Source organism: Cricetulus griseus (genome assembly GCF_003668045.3).
Source record: "Cricetulus griseus strain 17A/GY chromosome 1 unlocalized genomic scaffold, alternate assembly CriGri-PICRH-1.0 chr1_0, whole genome shotgun sequence".
NCBI lineage: Eukaryota > Metazoa > Chordata > Mammalia > Rodentia > Cricetidae > Cricetulus > Cricetulus griseus.
The window spans coordinates 16,985,379-17,011,825 of NW_023276806.1; the positions used below are offsets into that span (position 1 = coordinate 16,985,379).

The window sequence follows — 26,447 nt, forward strand, 5'->3', positions numbered from 1 at the left end:
TGGGGAGAGAGGGCACAGAAGAAGGGAACTATTAAAGACAAGAAAGAGGACCAGTGGGAAAAGAGGTAGACACGGGATAAATATGTGTGTGTCGGGGGAGGGAGGTGATGTCATAGTTGTTGTCTCCTTGACGCACACCTACATAAACTGGAGAAGAGGGGATCTCAGCTGGGGGATTTCCCCCATCAGATTGGTTTGTGAGACTTCTTCAAGATTCATGATTGAAACAGGAGAAGCCAACATACTGTGAGTCATGACATTCCCACGCAGGTCAGTCTGAGATGTATGTGAAAGTTCAGAGAAAGCAAGGAGAACAAGCCATTAAGGAACATCCCTCCATGGTCTTTGCTTCAGTTCCTGCCTTGAGTTCATGCTGTGACTTCCAGCAAAAGCAGGAGCATAGCCTGTAAGAAGAAATAAATCTTTCCTTCCCTGAGTTGCTTTTGTTCTATGTTTTATCACAGCAATAGAAAAGCAAATTGGAACACATATGATGATATACACCTATGAAAATGTTGAACAAACCCAGTAATTTGTATTTTTAAGCAAATACATAATAAAAATATATTTTGAAACCTATTAAGCCTCAAAAGACAATTTTTAAAACTAAAAATATCTAATTCTAAATCCTACAACATTTATCATGCCACAAAAAATTTTGTTCAAGGGCTCTTTTTCTGCTTCCATCATCTACTGGATGAAGGCTCTATGATGGCATTTATGGTATACATTATCTCATTATAGGGGAAGGGCATTTAAGGTAGCCTCTCCACTGTTGCTTAGATTCTCAGTTGGAGTCATCCTTGTGGATTCCTGGATGACAGTCTGCCAGTGGTGTTTGTTGGGCGGGCCTGGGCAGTCTATGGGGCCTCTGGAAGTGGATCCAGTATTTATGCCTAGTGCACCATGGGGTTTGGGAGCCCATTCCCTATGGAGGGATACTCTCTCAGCCTAGATACAAGGGGGAACCCGTCTGTCGTGCCACAAATGATGTGACAGGTTTTGATGATACCTCCATTGGAGGCCTCACCCTCATTGAGGAGCAGATGGGGGGCTAGATTGGGGAAAATTGGAGGGAATGAGATATGGGAGGGAGAGGAAACTGGGATTGGTATGTAAATTAAGACAGTTTTTAACTTAAAATATTAATTAAAAAAAGAAAAATATAAAAACTTAAAGAATTCTGTTATCTAAGTTCAAGTAACAGTGTATATAACAATTGTTCTTTGCTATTTTACTGTAAAGTGGCTGTGCTTTAAAGTGCCAGTGGCCCATCCACTAAGGCCATAGCTTGGTGGGGGCAATTCTGTTACCCAGACAATGGCTCTGTTGCTTCCAGTAAAGGAAGTTCTAAATAATTCTCTATCATTCTAATATAACTGGAGATTTAAAACCTAGGGTGAAAACCTGCAAGCTCAGGGAGCTATAACAGCAACTGGCCAATTTTCTCTTTGCTGGTGTCTCTGGGGAGCTTAGCATGTCTGTATTAGTTGGGACAGTGTGGAAAAACTACCTAAAATGACTACAAGCTTGATTGTCATAAATTACTAACTACTTATCTGCACCTCTTTTCATACATTATATTTTTAAATGAACCTCATAATACAATATCCAATCAAGTTAAGAAACTGATACACAGTATAACAAAAATAATTTTCAATTAGCATCCATATACCAAAATCCATATCAATGTAAAATATTTGAGGTTAACAGATGTCTTTTTATCCCATAGTACTAACACCCCTCTAAGCAATGATAAACATCCATAACCCACTGAATGACCTAAAACCATCCATCTTACCTCTTGTGAATGTGAGTGTTATATTCTCTAGATGGCTTCCTGTTGTCTGTGGGCAAAGTTATTTTTTAGGGAACCTCAGAAAATTAAAATAATGATTAAGTTCTTGGAAACCTAAATGCAACATGTAGGGAAAGCTGTAGCCATGCCTTCTTAGGGGCTGGCTACAGGTGTGCCTGACCAGGCTTGTGAGGGCGTGGTCAGAGTGATGTAGTAGGACTGCGTTTTCGGTTTCGGTTTCTCTTTGCTTCTTGCTGTACAGACCTCTACCACGCCAGCTGGCTAGGTTGCTCTGTAAGTAAGTCTTTTCCCTATTAAATACCCTTATATTTCTACCTGACTCCGTATTGGTAATTTCCCACAATAGTAAAATGGTTGTTTAGTGTTTGTGCCATGGGAAAACAAAAGTTTACCTACATTCCTACCTAGAATATTCTTGAGGCCTGACCATCACAGTCTGAAGTCTTGAAGCTATTCTGGATGCAGAAATCTGAGGGAACTTCAATAGAGACACTCTGAGGGCTTGGATCATCTGAGCCACCCATTTTCATTAGTTTCTAGCCCCTTGTTCTGAAAACAGGCAAACTTTCAAAGTTAACATATATATCTGCAGTAACACAGGTATATACAGTGTGTTGTACACAAGCCAGACAGAGATATTTTTATTTGAATTAGAAAGATTATTTCAGATGTCAATCCCAGTTCCCTCTCACTCACCTCTTCCACTGCCCCCTCCCAACTAACACAATACCTATCCCTTACCTTTGTGCTCCCCAGGGAAGGTGTTGCTTTCCATAGTGGGTCTTCAGAGTCTATCATATCCTTTGGGATAGGGCCTATGCCCATCCCCATGCATCTAGGCTCAGGAAGTATCCGTTTGTGGGAGCACACCCATGTTCATAGGGTCTGGATCAGTGCCATCCTGGTTTCCCAGCTATCAGTCTAAGGACCAAGAGCTCTCCCTTGTTCAAGTCAGCTGTTTCTGTGGGTTTTACCAGTCTAGGCTGATCATCACTCCTCCTTCTCTGCAACTGGATTCCAGTTCAGATCAGTGTTTAGGTGTGGGTGTCTGCTTCTACTTCTACCAACTGCTGGATGAAGGCTATAGGATGGCACATAAGTTAGTCATCAATCTCTTTATCAGATGAGGGCATTTAAGGTAGCGTCTTCTCAATGCTTAAATTGTTATTTGGTGTCATCTTTGTAGATATGCAGACATTTCCTTAGTGCCTGATTCCTCTTTAAACCTATAATTTCTCCCTCTATTATGGTATCTCTTATCTTGCTCTCTTCTATTCTTCCCCCAACTCAACTTCCTTCCTCCCTCATGTCCTCCTCACCCCTCCTCTTCACCCTTACTCATTCTCCTAGTTCCCTCTCCCCTCCCTCCATATTCCCAATTTTCTCATTTCTTGTCCTTTTCCTCTTCTCCAGGGGACCATGTATATCTCTCTTAGGGTCCTCCTTATTTGGGCAGGTAAATATATATACCTAGGTTTATTACTTTATATTCATATCCAGGATTTTCAAGTCCCCTCCAGTCAATTATGATATATATTGAACTTGAATGGATCCACAGCCTTTTGTTTCCTGTAGAAACAAGAGCATAGTATCTTTCCCAAAGCAATTCATTTTTCTGCCTTCCATTTTAAAGTGCATTTGACCAGGGAATGCATTCAATAAGCCCAGTTCTAGAAAGTTGGATGTCCTGCAATGTGGCAGGCATTTTTACTAAGCTTTTTGTTTCTGTTCAATGTCTAGGATGTTAAATGCTCTGCTGTATGACATAGCTTCTTAAAGGAGGTGAAATTTTTTATTTATTTACTCTTTCTTTCTTTTCTTTTAGCTTCCTCAGGCCATGTTGAAAACTCAGGCCACACACTGGTCACCAAAATACTGGTTTTTCTTAGTTACAGTGGCTTCTCTTAAAAGTACTGGGAGCCCCAGACAAAGGCTCTGTTGCTGCCACTAACAGTAGTTCTATCTAAAACTCCATCATTCTAATAAAACTGGAAATTCAAAAGCTACTGTGAAAATCTGTGAGTTCAGAAAGTTAAAGTAGCAACTGGATAACTTTCTTTCTTTGCTGGTATGAGTCACTCATTATCCTGTTTGTCCAAGGAGGAAAGGAATTCAGAGAGAACATGAGTGAAGACTTTGTGGTATCCTAAAACTACAACAGCAAGAAACTGCATGGAATCCAGAATTGGAAATACATTTGAATAAAACCAATGCTTCTCCATACTATACAGTGTAAGAAGGATATAAATCTACATTAAATGAATTAGAGAAATGAAAGAAACAGTCCTTGTGTTGAGATTGGAAAGGCGAAATATTTTTGGAAGTGAAAATGAATGTACCGTTCTTGAGAACAACTCTAAATGCTAGGAAATCAGCTGCTATTTTCTTTAGACCAGTACAATCTGTTTCCATGAGATAACACCAAATTATGTACATGTTTGTATGTTTGAGAATCTTGAAGAATGTAAGGAAAAATGAAAACAAAATTCTTCTTTGTAGCATGTTTCTTGAGAGATGAGTGAGTCTGGGGCCTGTTACTGAACTACTAAGCTTAATACAATTTCCCAATGGCTAAAAAGAACCATTGGCAGCTTCTCATTCACAGTGTTTGAGTGTCCTAGTCTAATTAAGGTTGGAGCATATTGTGCTTAGCAAGGCATTGGCCTTGAAGTAGTCCAACAATGGCTTGTTCCTGATGGAAAGGTCAAGGATCCAGTAGTTGTTCAGTCTAAGAAAATGGATGTCTCAGCAGTCAAAATGGTTTTGGCCTGGGTCAGAAATAACTTCTATGAAGCCTTGTCCTACACTTGGCATTCCATGTTGTAGCTGTGTCTTGTTCTGGTGCAATTTTTTTTTTCTTGGAGATAAGTGTCACTCTCAAAGGCAGCAATGTTATGATAAATCTTTCTGCCAAATGCTTCCTGAGCCCTACCACCACATGTGAGCTTTATGCCAGCCGCCTGCCTGAGTTAGGGCCTAAATGAATACACAGAAACTTGTATTAGGTTCAGAGCTGCTTGGCCAATGACTAGGACTTCTCATCTGCTAACTCAGTCTTAACTATCATAAACCTATATATTTTTCAAGACTTATCTTATCAGACACCTTATTGCCATCCCTCCTTGCTGGGATCACATCTTGCCACTGGAGCAGGAGCAGAGGGGAAAAACGGACCCTTCCTGTTTCTCCTTCGCTTAAATGAGTCTCCTTGCTATGTCATTTCCTGCCTGGATCAGCACTTCTCTACTACATTTCCCAGAATCCTCTTTGACTCCTAGTCCCATCTACTTGCTGTCTCATTGGCCAAACAGTATTTTATTTAACAATCAAAATGATAAACATACACAGTACATTCCCCATCACAGCAATGATCTTGCTTTGAGTTTGCCTGTACACAGACAAAAAGCAGCCTTGTTTTCAGGCTCAGTGCAGGTAGGCTTCCCAGAATCTTATTTGCAAACTCCAACCCTTGTTACTATAAACTCCTACACAGGCTCAATTCTGTCACTTAGAGGTGTCACAGGCACATTTCTCCAGTCTGTAATCATATGTTCTATCTATCTATCTATCTATCTATCTATCTATCTATCTATCTTTCTCAAGTGCTCTCACAATTCCTACTAATCACTTTTCTGGTCTCAGATCAACTACATACAGTACAGTAGTGCCTAAGGGTAAACACATAGGTCTCTGCCTAAAGGAGGGCACAAAGAAGTTGACCATGTAAAAGCCCAATATCATCAACTTCTTTGTTTTTATTTCATATACTTTTAATTTTATTCTTCAACATTTCCATACATTTATACACCATGCTCTTATCATACTCATCCCTCTACCCCTCTTGTCTTCCTCTCACCCCACCCTGAACTTCTGCCACCAAGCACACATTCCACTTTCGCATCTTGTTTTGTTTTCAGTTCTGCTTTGTGACCCACAAGGTTTAAACAGGGTCACTTTAGTGGACAAGAGGGGGAGGTGCCCAGTGGAGCACTAGGAACTCAGCAGTGAGTACATGACAGAAGACAATGACTTTCTCTCAAGCAGCTCTCAACTGCCAATAGGTTCCCTTGGCAGGGCTGGCCCATGAGCCCCTCCTCTACCTGTGACTGAATGTCTGTGGGCTCAGTCTTGGGTGAACACTATGTTGGCAACCAACAGGTGCTTTTAGCTTATGAGTGTCATGGCCATGTCATAGCCATTGAACAGTTTTTCACACCCCCCATCTTCAGTATCTAATTATGACTTTCTTGAGCCTCCTTTGTGGAAAAACAAGGTAGCCTTCAGCCAGGAGCAGCAAGCCATGTGTCAACTAAGAATGTTTCTGATAAAAATTATCCTTTGTTTGGAGAAATCACCTGTAGGAAGTGTCATACCTGCTCTCTAGGCACTGGCAGCTTTCCTGCCTGCCCAAACCCAGCTCTGCTTCCTTAATAATAGAATAATATTCTTTTCTATATTCTTATAGAGAGGACACTTTTGTTGGTAAAATGTATAAGTTACCTGAAATATAAATTGATTTTCTGTTTTCCAAACCTGTACTTAAATAGGAAGCTTTGCCTCCTACAGATAAATTTGGATGTGATATTTGAGAATCCCTTATTTCATAGTCTGCTGATAAATATCTTATAATTCAGTAATAAAACATAAGATGCAAAAGAATACATGCTGTACAGTTGACAGTATTTCTAGGTTATTGATGAGTCTGGAGGTTAAATTTAATAGTGCAATTTGATTAGCATAGCAAATATTTTCCATCATTTATTTGTTATATAAAAACTCCTGTTTTGTACTAAGTAATTTCTCCTTTGTAAAATATAGTAAACTGCATTATTTTAAGAGATATATTTTTATTTTTTTGTATGTGAAAAATATACATGTGTGTGAATACATATGTACAACAGAACCTGTATGGAGGTCAGAGGACCACTTGTGGCAGTCAGTTCTCCTCTTCCAATATGTGGGTCCTGGTAATCATATAGTCAGGCCTGGTATCAAGCATCCCTACTCACTGAGCCATTTCTCTGATCCTCAGGAAATAATTTTCTCCTAGGTATTGAAACAATCTCCAGATTAGCAGTTAGATATACATTTAAGAATTGATGATTGTATGCCAACTGTCATGGCATTAATGTTCAGTTGTTTATGGTTCTTACACTGAAAGATAGAGAGCAGAGAATATTGAGAAATGTGGGTTGTGTTCATGAACCTGATTTGGACAGAAAATAGCTTCTTTTGACACAATAGCAGAAGATAATGAAAGTGTTTTCTCAAGGGATAAAGTAGGAATGTAAAGTTCTTTAGCAGAAACAGGCTGTAACTGCATCTGTTGGTCCATGTAGTAATCAATTTTATATTATTTTAGGGTGTCTCAGTTAGTTAGGATCACTAAAATAAACACGTAAAGCATAGGATTTGTTGGCATAGCAGACATTGCTTTCACAATTCTGTGATCTTTGGAGGACAAGATCCAGTTATTGGCAAACTGAATGTCTGGCAAAAGCCCATTTTCTGTTTATAGATGGTCTTCAGCTGTGTCCTTCTGTGGTGCAATGGAAGGACTCCAGTCCCTTGGTTCCCTTATGAGGACTCCTGTTTCATGGCCTAATCATTTTCGGGCCTCCCTTCATAAACTATTACCATGGTAGGGATTAGGTTTCAGCACAGGCATTTGGAAGCCACAAAAATCCACATCATTGCATAGAGTAGACACTTGCAAGTATTTCAAAGATGATTCTAACTAGCGTGCTTAGTGATATGTGAATGAATCTCATCCTAAATTATGAGAAAAACTAGAGAATCACAGTGGGCATTCTTTGCAACATTGACAGTGAAGAGTTGGCTTATTGACCTGAGGATTGATAGAAATAAAAAATTCATGAAGGTGATGGTTGTTTAAAAAGATGTAAACTTTCATGAGCAGGGTGCATAATAAGAAACCTAATAGTTAATGATAGTTATGTCATATTCTATGATCTTTAGCTATTGTCCCATGTTCCTCACTCTACAGAGAATGCTGCCTATGCTCTGATGTCCACTCCAGAGAATGGGCACTGAACATACATACGCCTATCTCTTACCACTTTTTGCTTCATGGAGGCCTCTGACCATATGTGGTCAGGTGGCCAAAGCCCTTCCTTCCTCCCCTAAACAATGCATGCTCATACAGGAAAATTCAGTCTGAAGATGCAGAGGCTAGTGGGTCTGTGCAGTGCTTCCTTCTTACCATTCCTGCTTCCTTCTTTCTAGTGTTCTCTAACAAGCTTGCAACTTATTTTTGTTTAAATTAATCCACCCTGTCTCCTCTCTACAAGCACCGGCTATACCACTGAGCTATAATTCTTTTTTTTTTTGTATGTGTTTCTAATAATATCCCCTTTGAAACAAACAAACAAACAGAAGTTTGAAATGAATCAGTTCTGTCTTGATTATTGAAATTCATGCTAACAGGTGTAAAGATAAATCTTTACTCAGTCTGCCAAAGCCGTGCTGCCATGTGGGTGCTCAGAATAACACACAGAATCTTATATTAGTTTACAAGTTGCTGGCCAATTGAATTGGATTTCTTATATGCTAGCTCAGTATTAATTATCATAAATCTATATATCTTATAAGATTTATCTCATTGTGGACACCTTCTGCTGGCATCCTTTTCCCAGGATCACATGGTGGCTCTGTAGAGAAGAGAGCAGGAGGAAGAGCAAGAGAAAGAGGAAGAGCAGGAGCATGATTTCCTTCTTGTCCCTGCTTATATTCTGAGTCTGCCTGCTATGTCACTTCCTGCCTGGATCACAACACTTACTACATTTCTCAGAATCCTCCTTGACTCCTCCTTCCACCTATCTTGCTTTGCTATTGGCCAACAGTACATTATTTATCAACCAATAAGATAAACATATAGACAGAAGCACCTCCCTCATCATCTCCACTTTTCTGTCTAAATAAAAACAAGGGTCTTCATTACCATTTATAACCAACCCCATTTAAATGAAATCAAACATTTACAAAAAACATTTGGGAATTTGGGCATCTTTCATTCCAAACTGCTTCCTGCTGGTTGGGGGCAATGTCCATACCATGCGGATTATGATAAAATACAGAAATCTCACTGTGTCCTTGCCTTTGTAGTCTGCAAGACTGCATCGTCTCAGCTGTTTTAGATGTTGGATTACCTGGGACAGTGTTTCAGGGGGTCTTGCTTGATCAAACCTTATTTGTATGGAAGGAACATATACCTTTCCATTTTCTTTGGAACACAAGCAAAAACTGTTTTCGCAAGTAACCTGACCTTATATTAAAACTTAGAAGTCAAAGCATTTTTAAAATGTATAAGTTGGATTAATTCAGCAGCGCTTATAATGAAATGTATTTTAGCAGCTACAACTCTTTCCTTGGCAATCAAACAGTTTAAAGCCAACAATATAGAATATAGTATCCAGACTCTGTGAGTATTATTTATCTTTACCTGGCTTTTTCATTACTCTATTTCTTTTACTTTTCTTTTTTCCTTTTATTAGACAGGGTTTCTCTGTATTGCTTTGGAGGTTGTCCTAGAACTTGCTCTGTAGAGCAGGCTGGCCTTGAACTCACAGAGATCTGCCTGCCTCTGCCTCCCAAGTGCTAGGATTAAAGGCATGTGCCACCAACACCCAGCTATTCTTTTATGCCTCTGATTCTGGAGTGCTAGAATTTTTTTTAAAGGTGTGTGCCACCACACCCAGCTACTTTCGTTCTCCTTTTTTAAAAACACTTTATCCTGTTTATCCTGTTTCTGTTTCTCTCACAAGCCAATGTATATTTTTAAACACACTGTAAACCTTTAGAGGTTTTTCTTCATCTGAAACTGTCTTTATTGTAAATCTTTACATTTTTCTAGCCACACAAGATTTTATCTGTTAAACAACACTGGTAAAATCAAAGAACTGGCTTTCTTAGCCAATCTCTTTCCAAGATGGTGGGGGTATGTTTACAACCAGTACTGAGAGTTGTTCTTACTGCCTTTGTCTATGCTGCTATCAAGAAGCAGGCTGCTGCCTTTGAGATGTGGCCACTACCACTGACAGCCGCTTATGCATGCCATATAATTGGCAGCAGGGAGTCTTAAGAGCCTTGTGGGTTTTCCTACTTATGCTGAGTCAGGAACCCTCTCTTAAAGGAACTGCTGGAGTCTTTGCTTGTCTCTAGCAAAACAGAGACCACATGAGAAAAAGCTGCTACCAGGAAGTCAGGCTTGTCTCTGTTCTTTTGTTTTCAAAATCCCTTTTTAAGCCTTTGTGAAGTTTACATGGAAATTCATAACGCTACCACCAGCTGCCCAGGATCTCCCACCACTTGAACAGTCACGGGAAGGCAGCTCGTGGCGACTGGTAGCTCATGGTGGTGAGAGTGCAGGATTCTAACCCCTAGAACTCTCAATGGCTGCAGGCACTCTTGGGAATGCTGAGTCCAACCCCCAACTTTTATCTGATATTCCACTGTAATCACTTAACTTTGAGTTCCTACAACATAAAAACAAATTGCATACTTCCATGATACACTAACATAGACTAAACATTTTTATTCCAAAGTGGAATAATGGGAGTGTAACAAGGAGTGATCATATCACAACAAGTATAATACCCCACTGGGAAAACCCTAAATCATGCAGTTCTGTATAAGGAATTTGTGATGGAATCTTCTGGGTTCTGAAGAACCCAAGTACTCCTGCCCCACCAGCTCTGAGGCTGTAGCCCACCTAGGCTTTCCCTTAGACTGGACTCATTCCATGACCGTACCTTTCTTCAATGGATGCCCTACCTCCCAGGAATTTCCAACATCTCTACTGCAACCTAAGTACCATCTTTACAGTCTCATGCAGTGGCTTCTGGGGGACTCTTCTTTGGGGAGACACTGTAGCCCTGCCTCCTAGGAGACGCTACAGGTGTGCCTGGCCACGCCCATGATGGCATGGTCAGGGGAGGTTGAGGATGACACAGGGGAATTCTTAAGGAGCCCCTTCTCTCTGGCCTCCCTTGCTTGCTGACTCTGGGCACGAGCTAGCTTGCATTTGGATGGTTTTTATCTGAATAAAGATATCTTAACCTTACGGACTACAGATCGTCCTCGCTTTCATACCTGGTGCCCTGACACCCACCACCCATTCTGCTTCTCTTGCGGACCTCTGTTGGCAGCGAAGGCGCCAGACCACCTGTGGCTATTCTGCATACTGAACGGTGACTTAAGGTGCATCCGGCCCTATCTGCCACAGGCCAGCGCGCTCCTGCTGCCTTCAGCACAGCACGCTCACCCCTGAGGCTTCTCTGGCTGCCCCAGCGCCCGCATCCCAGCCCGCAGCAACCACAACACATCTGCCCAGAGCTGTCCTCCGTGAGCACGGGACTGCTGGGAGTCCCCTTCCACCACAGCGTCCTGATCCCGAGTTCCGGCCGAGCCGCTGCTGCCGCCACCACTTCAGGCCGTGCTCCCACCTGGGCCTCCCACTGCAGTCCGAGCCGGGCCAGGTCCTGCACCGCACCCGCTGCCGCGTGTAACCTTTCAAATTTAGCTTTGGGCACGGTCACCTGCCTGACGCCACCACTGGCTACCAGCTTACATCCACTGAAAGCGCTCACCAGCACAGCCCGGCTACACCCGCCAGGTACATTCTAAAGGTTTCCCTGTACCTAGTATTTTTCAGAAAATTTCAGATGCTACTCAAAATAAACGCATCTCTGCCACCTGCTGGTCAAACATGGTTACTACATCTGGAGATGACTTCATTGGTAAATATGGCCAAATTTCTGTCGACTTTCCCACTTTATAACCTCTTTTTCTTATGCACATTCAATGTTAGAGGAACAAGCAGACTTGCTGAATATTGGCTATATGCCTTATTCGCTGTGAATGTATTAATTTACATATTGTCGTTCCTCAGGAACAGGGGGAAGGCTGATTTCCCCAGCTGCCTACAGGACATGCAAACTTTATGTAATGAGGTTTTAGAGGAGACCAGATTGACCCATGATATGTTTATGCAGCTAGTAGAACAGAAGCTAGAGATGATAGGCATCTTTCTATGTTTTATACAATACAGGCAGATCTGTCTACTACTCATACTGAAATGCAGCACATTTATAATAACATAAATACAGAGAGGTGCTCCATTTCAGAGGCACTAGATTCTAAGCGGGTGGCATACCGAGCTGAATTGAAGGATATTTTGGAGACAATACAGGTTAAGCAGGCGGCAGACCACGATGAATTAAAGGATATATGTAACCAATTACAAACTCAACTAGTCTCTCTCTCTCCTATTCCTTTGCTACTAAGTTACAGGACACACAAAATAGGCTTCAACAACAGGATAATGCCATTAAATAAATGGTTGGAAAATGCAAGAGAGACTATGGTAGAATTAGAGCTGAGTTTCAAAGCTTGCAAGATGAATTACAGAACAGAGATAACAAACTAGAAATGTCTAACAAGTCGATTGCTGCGGTAAATCACAACCTGGATCCTAATTTTTAATTCCTGGATGGCAATTTCCATGCCACAAAGATACTAGCTAGGGACGAACATACTACCCTTCTAGAAAACCTTGTAGAGCAACAGTCACAGCAAATCGTGGATTCTATATCATGCCTTAAATCTTTCATTATGAATGAGATTTAAACCTCCCATGAGGATGTCTTGGCTAAGCTAAAGGACCAATTTGACAAAGAGGAGGCAGAATCACTCTACTCTGAGGCGACTACTACAAACAGGTATTTCGATCATTCTAAAGTCATTATGCACACACCATTAGTCTACCCAGCAATGGTGGTGGAAAAGCAACCAACTAAAAGACACTTCCAGGGGCAGACAGCATATGTATGGCAACCAATTCAGTTGAAAGATTTTAAGCAAATTAAAGAATCAGTTGTCTCAAGCAGTCTTCATAGTCCATACATAAAACAGCTATTACATTCATGGGCCACCTTTAACAGGGTGACACCCACAGATTGGATAGGACTGGTCTCAGCTGTCCTTGAGAATTCTTGCCAAATCAAATGGAAGACATTGCTCACGGGGGAAGAGAAGCTCCTAGAGTAGAAGGCCATTAAAGACAGGGTTGATATGCCCCTTCAAAAAATCCTAGGAGAAAGTATTTATGCTGACCCACAGGTTCAGGCTGAATATGATGATCATATTCTGTCCCCATGCAGGAAAGCAGCACTAAATGCATGGAATAAGGTTCATGAGCCGGGTGAATGACTAGAAGCTTATACCAGAATAAAACAGTGACAAACAGAACCATTTAAGGACTTCTTAGACCAGTTGACCAGAGCAGTAGACTTACAAGAAACAGATTCAGTGATATGACATCCAATTATGTATATGTTAGCTAATGACAATGCGAACCCAATATACAAAAGAATACTTTTGCCTTAAAGATAAGACCAGCTCCATTAGAAGAATGGGTTCTGCATACTGCCCACATTGTATATAACATGCAAGTTGCTGGATTCTGGGCAGGAGAAGCTGTCCCAAGAGGTTTCAACAGGCAGCAAGAGATTAGGAGAGATAGTGACAGAAGGACTTGGGAAGGAGAAACACCTTACAGGGACTCATACAGGTATCAAGAGGCCAGCATTCATCACTACCTGTACCAGAGCCTCGAATGGGAAGAGCACGCTCCAGGAGTCCACGAAAGCATCAGGAGAATAGATGTTTCAGCTGTGATAGAATGGGACATATAAAGAGAAATGTTAGGCAAAGAAATCCTAATGATCCCTCATGTGAAAGGTCATTGCCCTCTGGGTTATGTAGGAGATGTGTTAAGGGCAGACACTGGACTAATGAGTGTAGATCGACCAGGGATATGCAAGGTAACCTGTTAAGGTCATGGAAACTCCGTGGGGGGACTACAGGGGTCCCCACATAAAAGAAGGTTCAATCATTTCCAGTAACTGTAGGAGACAATCTGTCTCAGAACGAATAGATAGTTCCTCATCAATTGTCAAAGATGACAATGCCATAGATGGTAGTTTTACTGGTGATAAAGAAACACGTAAGACTGGACAAGACAAAAAGCACATATTTTGGCAGATCTCAATCAAGGACAGGCGACCTCACTTACAGGAAAAATTAATGATAAAATTATTAATGGGATACTGGACACAGGCACTGACATTACTATCATTACCCACAAGTCCTGGCCAAAGGAATGGCCTCTCAGGGAAGTGAATGTACAATTATTGGATATTGAGACACTATCTAGCTTTCAACAGAATGTTCACTCGGTGGTCTGTATTGGACCGGAAGGACAGAAAGGGAGAATGAAACCTTATGTAGCAAATATAGCTATTAACTTCTGGGGTCATGATCTCTTACAGCAATGGAATACTCAAATTAATATCCCTCGAATGTCAGATATGAATTATAGAAAATCGCTGGATAGTAGGAAGGATCAGGTAAGACGCTATGGAAAATGGTTACCAACTATCCAGGCCATACAAAAACTAAATACAAATGATAGACCTTCAGAGGAACCAAAGGCCCTGCCATTAAAATGGCTTACAGATGAACCTGTCTGGATAGGGCAATGGCCTTTGACCTCTGAGAAGCTAGGGGCTCTAGAAAAGTTAATACAGGAACAGCTGGAGGCTGGTCACATAGAGCAATCTACCAGCCCTTGGAATTCTCCTGTATTTGTCATCAAGAAGAAGTCAGGTAACTGGAGAATGCTGACTGACCGGAGAGCCATAAATAAGGCTCTCTACAGCCTGGAATGCCACTGCCTTCCTTAATACTAAAGAATGGCAGATCATAGTAACTGACCTGAAAGACTGCTTTTTCACTATACCATTACAAGGAAGTGATAGAGAGAAATTTACACTTACTGTACCAACTCTTAATAACTTACAGCCAGTTCGCAGATATCAGTGGAAAGTTTTACCTCAGGGGATGCTAAATAGTCCTACTTTGTGTCAACACTTTGTACAACAACCTTTGGAAATAATTCGTAAAAAATTTCCACAATCCCTTGTTTATCATTATACAGATGGTATTCTTTTATTGGATTCTTATAAGGAAACTTTGGAACATATCCACAAGACCCCTCAAGGCTACCATCATCCCGTTTCAGCAGGAAGTAACTTAGAAGATGCTATGCCCCTGTTCTGAATTATTGTATATTAGGGTAATGTAAGCCTAGTAAGGAATAACTTTCTTACTGTTTAGAGCTGGGATTGGAAGGAGTTGTTCAAGTTAGACACCCTTTCCTCATGACTTTAGGGCTTAGCTGAAATAGACATAGTTATGATGTGCAATAGCAGATTATAGTGTCTTCTTGTATTTCAACTTTATGATTGTTAATTTTGGATGTTTTACACTATTAAGTTTTAATCCTCTTTTAGACTAAAAGGGCAATTGTAGGGAGATACTGTAGCCCTGCTGCCTAGGAGCCACTACAGTTGTGCCTGGCCATGCCAGTGAGGGCATGGTCAGGGAAGGTTGAGGATCACACCGGAGGAATTCTTAAGGAGCAGCAAACATGTGGGAAGCCACTTCTCTCTAGCCTCCCTATCTTGCTGCCTCTGGGCACGCTCTGCCTTGCGTTACTCTCAGACTACTTCATAAGTGAGCTGAGAACTTTTAGCCCTGTACCATGCATTTTACCAGCTCCTGGTGAAACCATATGAAACAGTTGCCAACTGTGTCAAGGATGTGTGAAAACAGTGAGGGTTTCCCTCTAGTTCCCCTCATCTCTTCTCTCAGTTGACTTATTTCATTCTGTAACATTTCTGATTTCTTTCTGAATCTTTCAACAAGCAGTTCTTTTTGGATATGTAAAGAGAAATATCTTCCATTATTAGCAGGTAGATGTAGGGGAACCTGTAGCCACAAATGCTTAGGGGCTGGCTACAGGTCTGCCTGACTATGCCTGCGAGGGTGTGGTCAGGGTGATGTGGAGCAAGAGATTCAGGTGGCTGGGTTTCATTTTCAGTTTCACCTTTTCATCTTGCTGTACAGACTGCTGCCACCATGGCTGGCTAAGTTACTCTGTAAGTAAGGCTTTTCCCTATTAAATACCATTATATTTCTACTTGGCTCCATAATGGTAATTTCCCACTTTAGGCAGATTTTTGTATTTAACAACTTGAGCTAAAGTACATAATCGACCTCACTACTGGCTAAGAAAGGTCTTTAATGTTTTAAGAAATATCCATGCTTATACATAATTAGGGAGGTTTACTAAGCATCTTCGTATGGAGAGTGATGTGTTTTGTCCCAAAACACAAACTCAATAAAAATGCCCTTTAGGAGAGATAGCAGAAGGCAGGTGAATAGAAACTAATTCTCCATTCATAGGAAGTGTCTCTTTGAGTATTTAACAAATTATAGGACTGCTGCCCTTATATAGAACACTGGTAATTAGCTCTAAGTTGGACAAATAATTTATTTTATTCCCACTTACATGACGAATCAAAGAGGCACAGGAATAAATAGAATAATTTATGAGATTATGCCTTGTTTCATTTTATTGTATCATTATATTTTGTTCTTCAATTAATTAAGTAATATCACTTTCTGCATGCCTGTGTCAGGATGTGTGTAAGTGCATGCACATATATGTGTTTGTACATGTCTACGGAGGTCTGAGGTTGATGTCATATATCTTCTTCAATTCTTCCTTATTTTTTATATATGCACTTTTACTTTACATGTTTGGGTAGTTTGCTTACATGTACATGTACATTCATGACCTGGTGCCCATGGATATAAAAGAAGGGTGTCAAATCACATGAAATTCTAGTACTGGACAATGTAAGGTGCCATGTACTTGATGGGAACTAAACCTGGGTCCTCAGCAGCTGAGGTCCTCTACAGCCCCATTTGAAAGATCAGGTCTCTCCTCAATTCTATAGCTAGCTTATTCTACTAGGCTGGCTAGCTAGAAAGTCTCAGGAGTCCTCCTGTCTTTTCCACAAATGCACAAAGGTCACTGGTACATGTCATTTCTTCCCAATTATTCTCAACCACGCACAATGAGAACTTTACTGACTGAACCATCTCCTAACTCCATCCTCCTCCTCTGTTTTAACCTGGGCTATTAATGATGCATAAACACTAGATATGCCCATCTCATGTCTCTTTGAAGATTAAGCCTAGAATCTGAAAGATTAGTGGGAAGGAACAACCAATGAGAGACCATTCTAGAAACTCAACAAATTGCAACTCATAACACTAGGGACGTTATATGAGCACCCAAAAGTCTAACCCTACCCAGATGCTGGGATCTTGGGTGCTCACAGTTTCAGCAAGACCCATGTGAACTTCGATGAAACATTCCTAGTTGAAGTTACATGTTTGAGATTGACAGTGACCTTCTTGGGGAGTCGCAGCACCGTCTGTCCAGCACTAACAAGCTCCATCCACACTCACCTTCAGCTTGTGCTCCAGCATCTTCCCTGCTCTCTCAGAATTGTCTCCCTTTCCCTCTCCTTCTTCTCCTGAAGTTTAGCAATGTTTTCTCGGAAGCTTCTCTTGAGCTTCCATCACTTGCTCTTGCTCCTTCTATTTCTGTCTCAGCAGTTCTTGTTTCTTCTCAGTCACCTCCTAATTTGTCCACTCACCTATTCCACAGATATTTTAGAGAGGGAAGAAATCACAGTCAGAATGTAGCTGTACTCTCCTGGGATCATAGGGAATCCTCTGAGTATGTCCACAACCCAGGCCAGTAGCATCATGGTTCCTAACACAACAGAAAGGTACTGATTGACTGGACATACAACACAACATCCAAAGCCCTTGCTATTTGCACATCAAGGATCTGTCAGGATCTCCAGCAGGAGGAATTTCTTTGTTCCAGAATGAGCTACCTATGCATCAGTCAGAGGGCTTTGCAGAATGTAAACACCTGTAAGAAGAAGTTATTTTTTCAGCCTGGTCCTGCTACAACATTGCACCAAATAAACAAACAGACACTATAGTTATTATAAAAGTGTTGCATTGTGGCTTGGCCTTCTTATTGGCTATCTCTGTCTTAATTATTAACCCATTTCTATTAATCTATGTATTTCCATATGGTCTTCTCTTACTGGAGAAGGGTTCGAACCTGTTATTCTTAAGGCTGCTACATGGGGACTGCTTTGGCAGGCCCTCTCTGTGTACTTCTTCCATAATTCTCCTTGTCTAAGTACTGCCTCTCTTTCTGCCTCATTGGCCACAGTGCTTATTCGTCAACCAGAGAAAGAAACATAAATACAGGAGGACTTCTCCTATCTCCCACTTCTCTAACAGCTGGACCCTCTAACTACCTGCTATGGCTCTCTGTCCATCTGTAAGGGCTTTGTCTGTCTGCAGGATGGAGTTCTCTACAGTAGCCTGTGACTTTAGAAAGCTCTTTAGAATATCCTTTGCCTGGGGACCCAAGAAGAGAAAATATAATTCAAGTAGTAAAGATTTAGTCGTCTGCTGAGGTATTTATTGGTTAATAAAACTTCTAATTTTTTGAGTCCTGTTCCACAATGTCTCTTCAATTCCATGACCATAATAAAAGTACATTCTCTTCATAGATTCAAAAACCCTCTTACCTCAGCCTCCTTGATAGCCTCACAGCCTTGTTTCCCAGTGATACTGCCTACAGGCTGCCCCAGGATACAGCTCCAGAAACAGTTATGTGCAATTCCACAGATACACAGCCTCCATTGGTTACCATGTTGGAAGATATTTTGTTTCCTACCTTCATGGGTGTTCCAGACTTTATAGCTAAGACAACATATAAAGACCTGTCACTTTGTATCTCAGATGGCTTATATGGCTGCTTTCTTAGTTTTCTTTTCTACAGCTTTATTTTGGTATTATGAACAAATGTAAATTATACCTGTTTAAGGCATGTAATCTTTTGATCTACTCCACATTATTAACTAATTAAATAATCAAAGAAGTTTATGTATCAGTTGCCTCCAAAAGTTACCTTTGTATTATAATAACACTTGAGGTCTATTTTTTCTAACTTTCACATGGATTATTCTGTGTATAGTCACCATTTGACTTTCAAAATTAACATCTTATACTTACATGTTCATATCTCTTCACCAATATCTCCCTATTTAGTCTATTCAATGTAATCACCGTTTTCTGTAATAATAAGTCTTTCTGCCACAGCCATCCAAGCCCTGCCACCACATGGCCAATTTCTGCCAGGCCACCTGAGTTCCACCCGCCACCACGATAAGGTACCAAGTAACCAACAGAAGTTTATATTACGTACAAATGCTGCTCAGCCAATGACTGGGATTTATCTGATAGCTCAGTCTTAATTATCATAATTCTATATATTTTATAAGATTTATCTTCTGTAGGACACCTTCCACTGGTGTCTTCATCCTGGAATCACATGGCAGCTCAGAGCAGAAAGCAGAAAGAAGAGCAAAAAGGGGCCAACTTCCTTCTTGGCCTTGGTTATATATGAGTCTCCCTGCTATGTCACTTCTTCTATTTCACCTTTATGATTGTTAATTTTGGATAGTTTACACTGTTAAGTTTTAATCATCTTTTAGACTAAATGGAGAAATTTAGGGAGACTATGTAACCATGCCTCCTCAGGTCTGGCTACAGGTGTGCCTGACCAGGGCTGTCATGGCATGGTCAAGGTGAAGTCAGGATGATGCATAATAGGTTTTTAAGAGGCTACAAGGCACATGGCTCCCTTCTCTCTGTCCTGCCTGCCTTGCAATCCCTGCCACTCTTTGGCTTGTGTTTGGCTGGTGTTTATCTGAATAAAGATATCTTAACCTTATGGACTATGGATCGACTCTTGTTATACCTCATGGTCCTGGTATAAAAACAGACATAAGGATGAATAGAAAAGAGCTAAGAGCCAAGACATAATGACATTTCATTTCTGTAACACACTTTCCACATAAACAAACTAAAAATGGATTAAACTTAAGACCTGGCACTTTAAATTCTCAAAACAGGGGGTGGAGAAAAATTTCTTAAAACAAAATTTGAGAGAAAAGCCATGTAGCATTGGCTTTGTGATCACGTTATAGATTTAGCACCAAAACCATAGACAAATAGATAAGGGAAACTATAGACAACCATAAAATTTCTGTACAGTAAAGGAATCATTTGATAAAATGAAAGGGACATATAGAATAAGAAAAAAAATGTTTGCAAGGTATATACTGATAAGGAGTTAAAATGTGGAGACAATGAAGAATTCACACAATACAATATGGAACACTAGCATTGTTAGAATAATATTCAATTGCCCCGAAAAGAGAGTTTTCAAAATAGGACATTCAAATGGCCAATGGGTACTCTTACTCAGCATTTCTAATCCTTCATGAAATAACAAGGCAAATAAGAATATTGTGGCCATGCTTATTATAATAAGCTCAAATATGTTAGTTGAGTTGCCAAAAACCTTTGTAGATCTCTCAGTGAAATGGAAACTGGTTGCAGTCATTATGCACAGAAGCATAAAAATTCTTCAAGACAGAGAATTCTGAGAATATAATGGCTGACCTGCCAGATCTGCTAATGAATGGTGGTGGGGTCCTAGGCAATTTGTTAGGTCATGCATGCATTACACTTGCCCAGTACATGAAAATGGGAAGTACTACTATTCAGTTTAGATATCCTGAAGACTAAACTGGCAATCCAGCAAGTCACCCTGAGATGCCTCTTGTGCCATCACTAAATGCTCAAGTGTCTGCCAACCATGAACTCCTCTGCACCTTGATTAGATCTCCCAGTACCTAGTGGTTACCAGTCTAGCTGTGCTCTTTGTGCTCTAGCTACATGACCACAGCTGCCATCATTCCTCACCTTCACTCCCTTCCAGGACACTTGCTCATAGCCTTGCTCAACCTTATTCCTGGCTTCTAAGTAGAGGCTGTGCCCACAGGAACAGAAAAAGCACCACTTAAGACACTCTCACTCAGGGGTTCTCCAAGCTTCTCCACCTCAGCCTAGCAGTGACTGACAGATGGTGCTTCATTCTGTAGCATGAAAGCTTCCATCATTTCTTTAATGGCAACCTGCAGGATGAGTAACAGAAAACATACCAAAGTTGTTAACAATAAGGTGTGGTGGTTTGAAAGAAAGTAGCCCCATAGGGAGTGGCACTATAATGAAGTGTACCTTGTTGGAATAGGTATGGACTATTGGAGGAAGTGTGTCACTGTGGAGGTGGCCTTTGAGGTCTTCTATGCTCAAGGTACTCCCAGTATCACATTTCACTTCCTGTCTCCAGAAGATCAGATGTAGGACTCTCAGCTCCTTCTCCAGCACTGTGTCTACCTGCATGCTGCCATGCTTCTCACCATGATGGTAATGGACTCACCCACTGAAACTGCAAGAAACATTCATTAAATGCTTCACTTTTTAACAGTTTCTCTGCACACCAATAGAAACCCTAAAGAAGACAGAAGGTAGTATTGTGATTGTCCTGAATGAAGAAATGAGACAGCCCCAGAGTGGACTAGGAAAGGAAGAGAGTCAGGAGTCCCAATCTGATCAATTCTGGGTGACTTCCTGAAAGTCTGTCAACTTCCTTGGGTTCATAACTTAGAGCTGTTAAATCAAGTTGGAAGACATAAGTCCATTTCCTCTGACATTGGAGGTGATGTGACTGACAAACCAACTCTTCAGAACTGAGGTAAGTGTACTCTCAGGAGAGTTTTGAACACTTATGGATTCTCCCAATGATAACTTGAGTGTCAAGATGCTAGAACATGTATTGTTTTGTTTCTTTATGTGTATGTTTATGCTCCTGAGTGATAATCTAATTAATTTCCTTGATATGAATTAAGAAATTTTTGTCCTTCAGGATTCAAATTCAGATAAACCAAGACCAAAATCTCTCAGGGAAGCTGCCTTTCGTCTGGTGGGTCACCCTAATGCCCTTGAAGTTGTTTCTTGATATCAATGGTTTCAACACCCTGGTCTAGTGAATGTGATGGATACTAATCCTGTGGTGACATTATATTACATAACACAAAATGACCTAGCCCCCAAGTCCTTCCAAATGTAAGTTTTATCTGGCTGTGACAGGAAGATAAATCAGAATGGCTAGAAAAAAAATAGAAGAATCCAATGGTTCCTTGGGTGCTGGTAAGCAGAGAGCCCCCCCGCCCCAACCTCCTTCACCCCCACCCCATGTGGGGTGGGGCATACAGATCAGAGTTAAGCCACTCTGACACCACATTTTCTAGTTGCTGTGCATACATCAGAGATCCACACACTCTTGCTTCACCTCTCTCTTAAACTGTGAACTAATAAAATGAATATTTTTTCAAGGTACTAAGCACATGTAGCTTGTTTCATAGCAATAAAAATAATGAAAGGCTATTGTTTCAAGAAAGGGAAAATTCTAGTTCAAAAGTCAAGTGACTCATAAGCATTCCAATGAGAAAGATTCAGACCTTGAGACAAAAATCAGAGTCTAAGAGTTTTATCAGTAGGGCAAAGATGAAGCAAGGTAAGTGCTAGGGAGGATTACCACCAGCTTCCTCTGGAACTCTTGCTCATCATCCTTGAAGGAATGCTCCATGAAGACAGCCACGGCTTCCTTCTCACATTCTGCATGTACAATCAGCAGCTCGTGTAGTGTGTCTGTTGGGAGCCTCAATTGCAAGGCCATCTGCTGACTGTAGTGGTCAGCTGCCTTCTGCAAAGCTGCTGAGTTCTCACGCTGGGCCAGGCTCATCACTGCATTCTCCAAACAAGGCACAGTCCCACTATTGATGGCATCCAATTAGGTCTTCACCAGAGTCTCCAGTCCTGAGATAAAGATCAGTAAGAATTGGAAAGTTCTCACAAATTGTTTGTATAAGCTTTAGACCTAGCATTTCCAAAAGCAACTAAATTCTCTTTATCTTGAATTTCTCTTCACTTCTTCCTTCTCCCCTATCTTCTGTTCTCTTTTCATGTCCTCTCAGAATCAATCTCTATTTAATAAAATCAGCTTTTTTCCTTTGTAGTTCTCAAATTAAATACACTAAAAATAATCAGTATTTATAACGAAGTGATTTCAAGACTTCTTAGAGGAAAAAGAAAAACACAATAAAAGTTTGTTGGAAGGAGAAAGTAAATTAATCTTTTGTAAACTGAGTTCCAAAAGAAAATTCAAGTCCATCCAGGGAAAAAAATCAGAAATTTGGAGACAGAATACAGAACTTGGAACCAAGTGTAGACCCATCTGTGGGGAGGCAAAGCATGGTTACACAGGCAGACTGTCTCTCAAACTTGACATGTTTAAACTCATTTTTCAAGTTGCATGGGATTCTTGACCTCTTGTGTTCTGACAGGTGCCAGCCCATAAATAATGAAACTGAGACACTCTTCTTGGGGGACTCCAAGTCATTTTACAGATTTCTGTCCAGTCACCTGGACATCTTTATGGTAATAGTTATATGAGACCTGCTAGAACTCAATAATAAACACTTACACACAGAAAGTCCAAGTAAGGAACATCTATGTGTGATCCAAACATGTGTTGTTCCATATTACTTGACATAAGCAAACACAAATTTACAAGACCACAAAAGAATCATAACTTCATCACATATTCTAAGCCACAGAGTAATGCTTGTGTCAAAAGAAACTCACCATTTCCTGTGACAGTGATTACCCCCTCAGGGTCTTTGTCTTTGCATTGGTGAAGATGTAGGAACAGAAGATATTTGATTCAACTTGAAAATTTCATTCTAGTTACCTTTCTGGAACTTCTTCAATCTTGAATAATAAACTTTTGTCACTTGTACGCAGATCAAAAACAAAGCCTTCCGTATTGGAAAGAAATATCTGATATATTCTCTGGTCATGTTGGATTTTTGGATGTTGGGACTGATTCCTGAGACAAAGAGAGAGAGAAAGAGAGAGAGAGAGCACTCTTTGAAAAGAGAGCTGGAAGATAAAGCAATTGACAACTTTCCAAGGATCTTTTCAAAGCTGCAACTCCAGTTCATCTGAATGGCTGTACCAATAGCTTTAAAGTAAGAAGTGAGTTTGGAGACCTCACTACATAGTATATGGGACTAGATATTATTTTGCACAAAGACTCTGTGACATAAATTAGCTATTTAAAACAAATATTTGCCTAAATAATAGATAAACGAATGAAAACTATTGATTCTAGGCACTTATTTATCCCACTAAACATAATTCATGTAATGAATTTGTAATGTAAGCATGCTGCCAGATTACATAAGGCTAGAGGGTGAGATTTTGGTGAAAAATGAAATATTGCCCATTAGTAGAGACATGCATCTATGTTACCCATCGCCATCTACCGCAAGATACTTAGTTTATACACATCTATCAACTGGATGGTGTAACTATTTGAGCTAGAAAAAATTTGAGTCAGTAGATTTCCTTGTGATTTTAGGTTTTCTCACTTATTTATTTGATGAACCACTTTTCTCAAAATAGGCTGTGAAAAACATATATTAACAATTAAATAGATATGGCTTAGAAAAGCATTTCCTTGATACCTTAATTGTAATCCTTACCTATATACTAAAGGGTATAAAATTATGGGATATGACATGTCCTAAGACAAAGTGGTTTAAAATCATAGCCTCTGAATATTTTTAAATAATAATGATTGCCAGAATTATGCTACTTGTCTATTGTCATGAGCATTAGCAAGGGTTTCAATCCAGTCTCAGCAGATATGTCAAGTCTGAGCAGGGTATAGTTGATTCTCCTTCCCTCACTCATGGGTACTTGGAGTCAGCTTCAGGGCATTCTCCAGATACTCTTCTGCTGTGATGAAATGCCCATCTAACTTCAGCTCTAGAGTGAAATCCCAAACAGACCAGATGAAGTCTGGAAAAAACTCACAAGCTCACTAGAGTCCTCTAATTCACCCTCTCTGGGGCTGGATTTTTCCTGGATTAACTGTGTTAATTCTGTCACATAGCTGAGACTGTAGTTTAAGGATAGGAAACTAAATACCTCCTATGGAATCAATTATGAAAGCTATTTCTCTTTGTTCTGTGTCTACTCTAGCTGAACTGAGACTTGCTCGATTAGACTAGAGAAGAAGCAGTAAGTTGCCGTCCTCCTAAACTCAACTAAACATGACAGTTCGGTTCCTGGAAGGATACTGCAGCTGCTCCAGGCCTGGTGGTTGATGGTGCTCCTGCTGTTGTAGAACATCTTTTTTTTCATTTAAGACAAATTCAAGTTTGCTACTGCATATTCCAGGCTGAATAGCCTGTGAGAATACAATGGTTCCCCCATTTCTGTCTCCTATCTCACCATAAAATCATTTGGATTAGAGATTTCACATGGATTCTGAAAATCCAAACAGTGTCTCATGGTTGTGTGGCCAAAGCAGACATTGAGGCAGCTCAGAAAGATATCTTTTCTGTAGTAGAGAGGAGAGTTTCTTGGAAATGACTTAAATTTTCAGTAGATAGAAAACCATCCTCCATATACAAAACTTAGGGAGAGCATGTTCAACTCTCTATCACCTTGTCTGAGTGTTCTGGTACATCATGCCCAGCCTGAATAATAGCCAATAATAAAAAGTGATTTCTATTGCCATATAGATACTATGCATGTGACATTAAAAACGTGCTATACTCAGACTGACTTAACAGTTAGTAGGGTACCAGATGAGCCATAGCAGATACTATTTTATTATTAACTGCATTTATATTATCATTAACTATCCCTACTTCTGATTAGGTTGTAGACTTTATGCATTAAATATGAGTGTTTATTTATGCTCACATTTTTTCTTGGTCATAAGAAATGACTACATCTCCTTAGTAGATTAACAATACAGACAATGTAACTTGCTATGTAAATGAATGAGTGGAAAGTACAGAATTCTTAAAGGCATTTCAGGTTCTCACTATTCCTGCTTTTTTTGATTTCTATCCCACCATGAGAAAGGAAAGCTCATATACAAATTGCCCCCACCAGCAGTGGAGGAGTGTTACCTTTTCTCCACATCCTCTCCTGCATAAACTATCATTGGTGGTTTTGATTTTAGTGATTCTATCAGGAGCAAGATGTTGTCTCAGAATTATTTTGATTTGCATTTAGATGATGACTAAGGATGTTGAGGACTTTCTTAAGAGTCTTTCAGCCATTCTAAATTCCTCTATTGAGAATTCTGTATTTAGTTTTGTACACCACTTTTTATTTGGATTATTTGTTATTTTGATGACTGACTTCTAAAGTTCTTTGTAGATTTTGTAAATCATCCCTCTATCAGATGTGGGGTTATTGAATATCTTTTCCCATTCTGTGGGCTGCTGTTTTGTGTTGTTGACTGTGTCCTTTGCCTTACAGAAGCTTCTCAGTTTCAGAATGTCCCAGTTATTAATTGTCAATTTCATTGTCTATGCTACTAGTTTTATGTTCAGGAAACACTGTCCTTTACCAATGTGTTCAAGGGTACCTCCTACTTTCTCTTCTAAGAGGTTCAGTACGGCTGGTTTTTGTTGAGGTCTTTGATCAATTTGGACTTAGGTTTTGTGCTTGGCAATAGATATGGATCATATGCAATCTTTTTTTAAGCTAATCTTGCATCCTGTCACTTTGCTGAAGGTGTTTATCGGCAGTACAGGATTCCCTGATATAAATATTTGGGTCACTTATGTAAACTCTCGTATCATCAGCAAATAGTGAAAGTTTG

The 26,447-nt window shown here is 40.3% G+C and overlaps 1 pseudogene; it reads right to left on the minus strand.

The window, feature by feature from the left end:
• Positions 1 to 10,905: 10,905 nt before the first annotated feature.
• Positions 10,906 to 24,955, minus strand: LOC100756912 (annotated as a pseudogene).
• Positions 24,956 to 26,447: the final 1,492 nt, after the last annotated feature.